Genomic DNA, 11,048 nt, shown 5'->3' with positions numbered 1-11,048 from the left:
TAACGAACTTCGTTCCAGAAAAGTTAAAATCGGTTCAGTAGTTTAGGTGTCCATCGCGGACAAGCGTGACACGCAATTCATATATATTAAGATTAATATTAATATTATATTAATATTTAATATTATTCATTTGTGTTTTTTTTTGGTGTCGGTTCTGGAGATGTCGGATACCCATGCAAGTTCATGTCGTTTACGCTTAGCGGTTATATGAAAAACGACGTCTGCTTTTGTACACAGTACAATAAACATACAGTACTAATAATGACACCGGAATAAGGTGGTACTAACTAATGTGCTTGTGGAAAAAGGGAATCGGACAGTTCTATAGCTATATTAAAAAATCTAAGGTAAATTTTTTTGTGTAGCGTTCTCATTGTTATTAGCTACCGATATTTCATTTCAGTCGGTATAATGGCAAAAGGTGGTGAGATTGGCATAAGGCAGTGGTGATGACCTGACGAATAGCCAAAACTACTGACGGTGGTAGATTCTGCTAAGCACTGCTCTAGCTAGAACCAGTGTTAGAAACACCTCCTATTCTGAGCCGCGAGAGCTCACCTTTTTTTTATTGCCTTGTAGACAGACGAGCATACGGCCCACTGATGGTAAGTGGTTACCGTCGCCCATGAACTTCAGCAATGCCAGGAGCAGAGCCAAGCCGCTGCCTACAAAACCTACCTAGGGTAACGCTGATATACTCTCGCAAGGCTATCAGCATAGGTAGGAATAAAAAAGAATGCTTCATGGAACATTTCTTTCGTAAGCTGAACCGACTGTGTTTATTTTTACTGCACCGTGAGGAGTAGCTTTCAATTCGTATGAACTTGTTAAATGGCAAGTGCGAGGACAATTATATCCGCGACTTGTAGATCTGACAGATGATTTCAAGGCGTTGCGTTTCGATTCGTATGAATGAAATTGGATTTGTTGTCAGAGTGTATTTCTGCCGTGAAGCAGTAATGCGTTTCGGTTTCAAGGGTGGGGCAGCCGTTGTAACTATACTTGATAGGACTTATATCTCAAGGTGGGTGGCGCATTTACGTTGTAGATGTCTATGGGCTCCAGTAACCCCTTCACACCAGGTGGGCTGTGAGCTCTTCCACTCATCTAAGCAATAATAAAAAAAAAGCGTTCGACCAGCGTTGACCGGTAGCATAGCAAGTGCATAATAAATATTTTATCTGTTACAATACCGTGTTAACACGTTCACTGCGGAACAGGCCCAAATCAGCCTGCCGCGGAATTTCACCTGGTGCGGACGAAGAAAACTATGTCCCTCTCGCTGGTGCGGAACGATTATCTCAGGTGTTTGTAAAGGTACGACAAAGACAAATATATATTTGAGATTGTGGTCAAAAGTATAGGTGTTCCCTATAAAAACATCCCGGCAGGCCTTTATCGGCCTATCACGCACTGACGGTAAAAAATATCAACTCGGTGCGGGAGGAGGCCTATTGTGGCCCGCCGTCCCAACAGGCTGTTGGCGGCCCGATACCGCACAGAGCGCCCGCCTCGCCAGTTAGTGTTGGGCAAGTTATCGGAACTGACATACGTCACGTTTTTTTTATTCCTTAAAATTAAAGGCACGATGTCAGGCAACAAAAGAAAGATAAATATTTTGGAAAATAAATTAATTTGCAGTGCAGATAGTGATAGTGACAGCAGTCAGGAGATATTTTCCTTCAAGAAAAAAAAAACAAGCACAAGTGGTGAGTTTTGTTTGCTATTTAAACATACTATTACAGTATAATATATTATTACAATTATATTAGAAAATGTACGGTCGATTATTTATAAATTAAGTTTTTAAAGAATACTTTCACGTTATCACTAGATATCGCGTATTTGCATGCATAATCACCTCAAGTTATTTTTGTTATTTTTAGCCAATAAAATGGCTTTTAAGAATATTGAAAAGCCAAAAATAATGAACCATTTTTATTTAACCTTCATAACTAAGTTCTTAAACTAATACAAGTAAACCTAACCATACCTACACGTAGGTATACCTAACCCGGCACGCATCACGCTTTACGAAATTAATAAAATAGATTGTTTGGGGCCGACTCAAAATTGTTTAGGTATACTTACATAATAAAAACTTCTTTTTTGTGACTTTAATCTACTCAAAGTATACCTACCCTATTCAATAAAAAACAATTATCAAAATAGAAGCGGAGGAATTCAGTGGGTTGCCGTGCGCTGGCATCGAATCATGTGTAAGTTTAGGTACTCTCGCTGAGTAAGTCACAATAAATATGGCAGTAAATTACAATAAACTTTTTTTTTGTCAACAGAGCATATTTACAGTAGCCCCACTGGAAGAAAATTTCATATTCTCAAACTAGTCTCGTCTTTAAATGAAACTAATACCGGTAGGTCTTGGTAGGTAGCTTTGGTTTGACTCTGTTTATTTTTCTGCGAGCAATGTATGGCGTTTATTGCACTACTCCTTGTATTAAGGTATGTTATGACACTCTGTTTACTTACTCAATAATACATGAGTTGTTGTTTCGGGTCAGAAGGCTGCATTTAACATGAAAATAACGCTTCAAGTCTACTATATAAGGCCCTGTATTATATATACATATTTTGTTTTCACAAGCTTAACAAATAGAGTGGTCTGAAAATTGCAGAAAACAAAGTTGTATCACCTTATCTTGTAGCATTGCTGGAGTCATGGTCCAGACGGCTGGCTGATCCTTCGGCCGGTCGTAGGACCGTCGAGGCGATTCGCCCGGTCCTTGTGGATTGGGTGAATCGTGACAGAGGACGCCTCACTTTCCGGCTCACGCAGGTGCTCACTGGGCATGGTTGCTTCGGTTAGTTCCTGCACCGGATCGGAGCCGAGCCGACGGCAGAGTGCCACCATTGTGGTTGCGACTTGGACACGGCGGAGCACACGCTCGTTGCCTGCCCCGCATGGGAGGGGTGGCGCCGTGTCCTCGTCGCAAAAACAGGAAACGACTTGTCGTTGCCGAGTGTCGTGGCATCGATGCTCGGCGACGACGAGTCGTGGAAGGCGATGCTCGACTTCTGCGAGTGCACCATCTCGCAGAAGGAGGCGGCGGGGCGCGTGAGAGACGCACAATCCCGCCGCCGTCGAGCGAGGGCCAGGGAGGCGGATCTCGCCCAAGCCCTGGCCCTCTAAGTGTTTCGGGTCCCCCTCACATGTCGGTCTGGGGACCGGCGAGGGGGGCCTAAGAAGACGACGTGCAAGCTGCTCTGCACGCGTTTTACGCAAGAGCATCCGGGTGATGGAAGGCCGGTTATCCTCGACTCACGCTGGTTCTGGTCCAGCGGGGTATTCCGTAGGATAGCTCACTCTAACCGGCGCCATCTAGGCGGGCTTCGGATAGCCTGCCGACCGAGAGGGCTGGTGGTCGTGGCGCCGACGACCGCCGGTCCGGCGTCCCGAGGGGGAGGGTGATGGGAGAGATGTGCTCCGCACTAAACGCTTCACTTTCCCCCCTCTGCCTCTTCATGAGTTCTGTCTCATGCGAGGTTTGGACGTTGGTTGTTGAGCGACAGGAGGTTTTAGTCAGTTCGACTCTGACATGCCCCGCCCTCCATCCCCAGTGGAGGGCGGAAGTCCGGCGATTTCCTCCTGACAAAAAAAAAAAAAAAACTTGTAGCATGTTGTGTTTAATTTTACCAATCAAAGTGTGCACTTTGACAACGCATGGTGATGAGATTTGACTATTTCAAGACCTATGTTAACTTTTTCATTTTATTTGAGAATCTATTTAATACACAGAGAGCCCTGTAGTCAAATTCATAAGGTAAATGAATCACAGAATTTAAAAAATAATTTCAGGAAATCAAGTAACACCTACGGCCGATCATATCCTTGAGATGAGCGGTAAACGGCGAAATTGTGTAGGGTGCTATGAAAAACTGCGGGAAACCATGAAGAGTTTCGAGGTGAAAAGGAAAGTAAAAAAAATTAAAACATACTGCAGAATGTGCAAGCAAAATCTTTGTGCGAAATGTTTTAAAGACAGCCATTAATAAATAATTAAATAAACAATTTTTATTTCTTTACTTTAATTCTGTTTTATTTTCGATATCCCCTTATTTTTGTCTTTCCCATCACTACTAAAAATACTTTCTACTGCGGTTCTGGTCGATATCGACCCGCGACTTTCCCTGGTTTATTTCTCATTTTCTGTTCGGCAGATCCCGGGGCGAATCAAATCTAAAGAAGTTGGGTTCAAGGTTTTTCCAACAGTCCAAAAACTGTTCACCTACATTATGTTTTCGCAAAGTTATAGCAATTTAATCTAACCTTGTTCTGACGTGTCGAAAAAGACCTACCACGCACTGGCGGAAAAATCATTGGGGGCACAATTTGGCCCGCCGCCGCACCAGACAAAGGTTTAAGATTTTACTTGCCGCAGCGAACGTGTTAAAGATAATTAGAGTTGGATGTACGAATGGTGGGTGTAACACGACTTGATGGATTAGATATGTAGTGTCAGGGTATATCATTCAGCGTTTTTTTTATCCTCCATGAATTGGGGTGAGATTTTTTTTGAAGTGAAACTTCTTTAGGCGCGTTGAGAGTAAAATTTAACTCGCGACAGATTCGTTACGGCTAGAGAGAAAAGATACAATTTAGGAAGAGCGAGAGTGAGAAAATAGATAGAGCGTCTCGCGAACCACTCGACCGTGGAGAGGGAAAGGACAAAGCGAGCTAGGTCGTTTCTCTTATACACAGCATTCCCTATTACAAGAGAATTTTGATTTAAGGATGAAAAATGAAGAAAACTACAATGTTACACACCGCAAAAGAAGTTTCACTTCTTTCACGTGCACCAAGTTGCACGCGCACCATTTTTTCCTTACCGAATCCTTGGTAGCCTAAGGGGCTATTCAAACTTCGCGCGGACGGGTAAGTGAGCTCACGGACGGGACTGTGAGCTCGTCAAACCATACCATCTTTACTGGTGGACCTCTTGTGAGTCCGCACGGGTAAGTACCACCGCCCTGCCTATTTCTACCGTGAAGCAGTAATGCGTTTCGGTTCTAAGGGCGGGGCAGCCGTTGTAACTATACTGAGACCTTAGAGCTTATATCTCAAGGTGGGTGGCGCATTTACGTGTTAGATGTCTGTGGGCTCCAGTAACCACTTAACAGCAGGTGGGCTGTGAGCTCGTCCACCCATGTAAGTAATAAATTAAAAATATTTAGGCCACAAAAAAAAACAAGTTTACATTATTGAGTACTTTTCAAATTTGTATATTGCCATTGTACAATCTTAAAAATCATAGTAACTGTAGTTTTAAAACGAAAATTTCGAAGAGCAAAACCGCACACAATTCCCTATGACATTTAATATTCCATGTTATTTTCACCGACCGGGGGGAGATATTTTTGGATTGTTATTAAAAAGCTGCCGAGTGCGTTCTTTATTTGTTCAACCCCTGTGCTTTTAAGGATTACTCTAAACAAGTTCTCCGGTTTTTAATCTACGAGATGCACGAATTCTATGTCTCAATTAATTAGTTTAATGGTTACTCCGCCCTTCAAACCAGAGCTCATTACTACTACGTGGCAGATACGAGATGATGCTATTTTTAACCATGTGGACTGAACAACTATCATTATTATTATTTTTACCTATACTTATAGCCTTCAGGGGCTATTTCAGCTTTACCCTAGCGTGTAGGTGAGCTCACGGGGTTCAAACCGGAGTGTGGCTAACACTGGCCCTAGCAAGAGTAGTGCTTCGCAGAATCTACCACCGGATCGGAAACGCGACCTACTGAGAAGATCCGGCGAGAAACTCAGTGGGCTGTGTCTATGGGTTAATTTACTCGTCGAGCCTTTCATCGCAAGCGACGGGTTCGACGAGAACGGTGACCGGTGCTTGAGGTACCCAAAAGCACCGTTAATGGATTGGGAGGATCCGTAATGACGTGTGGACTATCACTATCAATTAATAATTTTCGCCTACATAATCTTGTATTTTTTTGCCTAAATTTGATTATAAAACAGCTTAGAGATATCATAGACATAAGACTTAATAGTCGTGTAACACCCACAAACACAGCCCACTGAGTTTCTCGCCGGATCTTCTCAGTGGGTCGCGTTTCCGATCCGTTGGTAGATTCTGCGAAGCACTGCTCTTGCTAGGGCCAGTGTTAGCAACACTTCAGTTTGAGCCCCGTGAGCTCACCTACACGTTAGGGTGAAGCCGAAATAGAATTGTTAGAGATGACACCGGCATCTCGTTTTTGCCATCGCACCGCCCGCCACCGGAGTAGAGTTCATGGAGCCAATGCGGTCATCCACAGTGCGTTTTCAGAGGTCTTTTTTGCCACGTACTATCCGGCTATGGAATGAGCTCCCCTCCACGGTGTTTCCCGAGCGCTAAGACATGTCCTTCTTCAAATGAGGCTTGTGGAGAGTATTAAGCAGTAGGCAGCGGCTTGGCTCTGCCCCTGGCATTGCTGAAGTTCATAGGCGACGGTAACCACTTACCGGGTGGGCCGTATGCTCGTCTGCCTACAAGGGCAATAAAAAAAGCCTCTCAAGGATATCAGCATAGGTAGGAAAAAAAAGTCGTATAATCAGTCAGCCAATTGTCTACTGTTTGAATCAATTATTCGTCAAACTTCAAATCGCTGAGCTTCAAGTAAAACTAAAATTAAACATCCAATCGAGATCGTAACGAAAACACTTGTATTAAATTTCGTAGGGGGGCTCCGTGAATGATCGCAAAGGGCACGCGCCCGCCCGGTGCAAGGCTAATCCCTACGCTAATTTTGAAAAGGGTCTGAATTTGTTTTGGTTTATAGTAGGGTAACAATGAAAAGGGATCACACAATCGTTTATCTCGAAGCCTGTTGATGCCTAAAAGTGTTTTGTTACTTTCTTTTGACTGTAATAAGAGGTCAGGTGTCAGAACAGGAGCTAAAGGATATATGGAATTAGAACTAAAAATAACACTGCAGATTAGCACTAAAATTATAACACAATTTTTTTTAATATATCCTGCGCTCAATGTGCTATTCTTATTACTGTTGGTATTAGACTTATGATATCGCATAGGTGGATACCATTACCTATCTATTTCAGTGGGACAGTTGTTTTACGATGCAATTGAGACTATTGTCGAGTGTTGATTGGAATATTGTAAATGTTTTGGGGAACATCATGCCGATATCTACACGAGCTAAACTATGCGAGTAGTTGCGACTTAAATTGCGGCTGTCATTCTCAGAGGACATGAACGACACTATCCAAAAATAAAAATAATCGATATAAAAATGGTCCAGTATAGGAAACGCTTTAAGGTCTTTTTTTATTGATTACTAGCTGACCCGGCATACTTCATAGTGCCTCATTCGATAATAAAATACCTAAACTTTTGTATAAAATAAACATAAAACAAACAAAAGGAATCCGTTCGACGGGGGACATATCAAAGGAAAAACCAAATTGTTATTTTTATTTAATTCCGAGCATTTTCAAATTTATCTACCTTTTAAACCTTCTCTGGACTTCCACAAATAATTCAAGACCAAAATTAGCCAAATCTGTCCAGCCGATCTCGAGTTTTAGCGAGACTAACGAACAGCAATTCATTTTTATATATATAGATTTGGGTGGACGAGCTCACGGTCCAGCAGGTTTTAAGCTACCCGAGTCCATAGACTTCTACAACGTAAATACCACCACCTACCTTGATATATAAGTTCTAAGGCCTCTGTATCAGTATTACAATAATGTCTTTTTTACTGCTGTATCACCTGTCGTCTGTGCAGAGTTCGTCTCTGCTACTTGGTACTACAGCGCTGATCCACAGCTACTTTCCGCAGTTTAGGTCTGCAATTTTCCAACAGACCTTCAATTAACCAACACTTATAATGTTTCTTATGTTTTATGGGCGATCTTTCTTCAAAAGGGCTTTCAACTCAAATCTTCACTTCAAATCTTCAGCAGTGGGTACTTAGAGAGCAGTGGCTTGTCCTGGCCTCAGCTTGCTGTTGGTAATATCTACTAACGACGGCTGCTAGAGGACGTTGATTACTGGTGGTAGGATCTCTTGTGAGCCTGTACGTGTAGGTACCACCACCCTGCCTATTTCTGCCGCGAAGCAGTAAAGCGTTGCGGTTTGAAGGGTGGGGCAGCCGTTGTCACTATACTGAGACACCTTAGAACTTATCTCAAGGTGGGTGGCAAATTTTCGTTGTAGATGTCTATGGGCTCCGGTAACCACTTAACACCGAGTGGGCTGTGAGCTCGTCCACCGACCTAAGCAATAAAAAAAACTGCTTTTGAAAACTGTAAAAAATGTCTCCACTAGATTATATCCTTTTTCTTCTTCTCAGTCATAGACACCCTAATTCTAACAAGGGTGCGCCTGATAAAATGAACAATCTATTATAAATGTATATCCGGATACATTCGTGCGGTGTGGGCACCCTACAAATTATGTTATTATTCACTCGCTTAAAGCTCTTCGGTGAGATGCATTCAAATGTTTTGTTTTTTTTTTTATTTCACCGCTCGCAATAAATCCTCTTATACGGTTCACGGCCCTAACGTTCGCAAAATGGCCTCAGAACAAATTATAGTTACTTTGTAATTACCTCATCGACGTTGACAAAATTCGATGAAGGAATACCGTAGTTACATTAAAATATATTTTTATTTTAAACTAGCGAATCGCCCTCGCTTCGCTTCGGAAGCATTAAATTTTATTATTGATAGCTGAGTCCCGCGATGTTACCCGCGGTTGTCGTACCGCGGGTGATGCCGCGGGGCGAAGCTAGTCTAAAAAAAAAAGTAGCGGAAGTTACTCCTTATATCATCAGCTATAGGTACCTATCAGTGAAAGTCTCGTCAAAATCGGTCCAGCCGTTCTAGAGATTAGCCGAAACAAACAGACAGACAGACAAAAATTGTAAAAAAATGTTATTTTGGTCATACAACATATACCACCACCGTATATATATATATATGCATGTAACCGGTCACCGTCCTCGTCGAACCTCGTCGTTAGATTTAATAGTCGTATAACACCCACAGACACAGCCCACTGAGTTTCCCCGCCGGATATTCTCAGTGGGTCGCGTTTCCGATCCGGTGGTAGATTCTGCGAAGAAGCTGCTCTTGCTAGGGCCAGTGCTAGCAACACTCCGGTTTGCGCACCGAGAGCTCACCTACACACGTTAGGGCGAAGCTGAAATAGCTTCTCAGTCTCAAGGCTATTAGCATAGGTAGGGAAAAAAAGATGCATGTAGTGAAAAACGGTTATTTCAATATTACAAACAGACACTCCAATTTTATTTATATGTATAGATAAATAAATAAAAATTGGGTTTTTATAGGGTACCAAACCAAACATTAAGATTATTTATTTTGTCGCGAAGTGCACTGCTTAGACTAAAGTAAATCAAATATTGTTGTCAACAGCCTTATTTGCAATTACCAATTTAACCGGAGGTCTTGAACGTAGTAGTAACGTATCAAAACTTTTTAATTTTGTTTTTCTATTCGTCAAATGCTATATGATTGGAAATGACCTTGCCTTCCCGGTGAGAGCAGAGAGATAGCTTGATCATACATCCGTCGTGCTGATCCAATATTTCGTTTACAATCCGGGCTAGTCTTCCGTCCGCACTGACACACATGTGGCGACCTCGCGTTTTCTATCGTGTACGTGTAGCGACGCGTGTCGGGATTTATCTCAAGATAAATTAGAATTTCAGAGTTTTCGAAATATTTTTCGGCGTTATAATAGTTTTTATTTTATTCCTTAGGTGTTAAGTGGTTACTGGAGCCTATAGACATCCACAACGTAAATGTGCCACCCACCTTGAGATATAAGTTCTAAGGTCTCAAGTGTAGTTACAACGGCTGCCCCACCCTTCAAACCGAAACGCATTACTACTTCACGGCAGAAATAGGCAGGGCGGTGGTACCTACCCGCGCGGACTCACAAGTGGTCCTACCACCAATAATATATTTCGTGGCTATATTTCGGTAGGTCGAGCCGTATCTGTAAATATTCACTTAACGGCTACCAAAATTGTAAAATAAAATTATTTTGAACTCTTTTTAAGAACATACTAAGCTTTAGAGGCACTTCTCACACTTGACTATGTTTTTTTGACTCATCGAATCTCAATTCAAAAACTATTTCCTTAGACAAAACGTTAAAAAAAAGTGCCGTGGGTGTGTTTTATAGCGTAGGTTGTAAAACCCAAAAAACACACACATGCGTAAAGTACATATATAGTAATTACGTCGACTAGTGTACGTGAGAGCTTCTATATATTCTAGATACTTCATGGACTTTTATAATATAATTTTATTTTTAATTTTTCATTCAATTAAATGTAATTTTATTGATTGATTTGTTGTCCTATACTTAGATACATTTTCTTTATTTTTTGGAATGGTTTTCTAGTTTTATACAAGAAGTATTTAAAATCAAACTCAAACAAACATTATTTAACAACTAAAACCACTAGCCATCAAAATGTAATAATTATTTAAAACGAAATCTCAGGATAGAACCCAGAGCCGGCGATAACGTCTGTAGCGATTACTCTCTCCCCGAAAATCGTATTAAGCGAATTAACGAACGCTCGCTCTCGTTACAAACGGATATTCCGCGAAAATAGGCCGATAGTGAATCATGACCCTTGCAACTGAATTCAGACCAAATCCATCAAGAGTTAAGGTCAGATTCGCTAACGTGGGTACAGACAGGGGTTTAGTTCTGTGATGCTAACCTAAATTATTGTCTATTGCGTAAGCTTCAAAGTATCTTTTTTTTTATATTCGTTTTTGCCGTTACAACTATTTTTGATTGTGGGTGTTTCGTAGAAGATTTTTTTTTGTGAGATGGTCCGTCTATAATAATGTCTCCAAAGAGTCATATTTGACTGCAATTTGACAAACGATTTCACTGTTCGTCTTGTAGTTAGCGGTTACTGGAACCCTCAAAACACCGAAAGTTACATGCAAAAGGGATGTATCTCCGTGCAACTCTCATAGCACCCTCCTCATAATACATAAAAAAAGTTTTT

The 11,048-nt window shown here is 41.6% G+C and overlaps 1 long non-coding RNA gene across 1 annotated transcript; it reads left to right on the top strand.

Moving 5' to 3' along the window:
• Window positions 1-1,197: 1,197 nt before the first annotated feature.
• Window positions 1,198-4,050, top strand: LOC114251918 (uncharacterized). Its single transcript, XR_016325561.1, has 2 exons — window positions 1,198-1,317; window positions 3,818-4,050. It is a non-coding gene; the product is annotated as an uncharacterized LOC114251918 (long non-coding RNA).
• The last annotated feature ends 6,998 nt before the right edge of the window (window positions 4,051-11,048 follow it).

The sequence above is a fragment of the Bombyx mandarina genome, chromosome 28 (assembly GCF_030267445.1).
Source record: "Bombyx mandarina strain Sakado chromosome 28, ASM3026744v2".
Lineage (NCBI taxonomy): Eukaryota > Metazoa > Arthropoda > Insecta > Lepidoptera > Bombycidae > Bombyx > Bombyx mandarina.
This window is presented reverse-complemented; position numbering and strand designations above follow the sequence as displayed.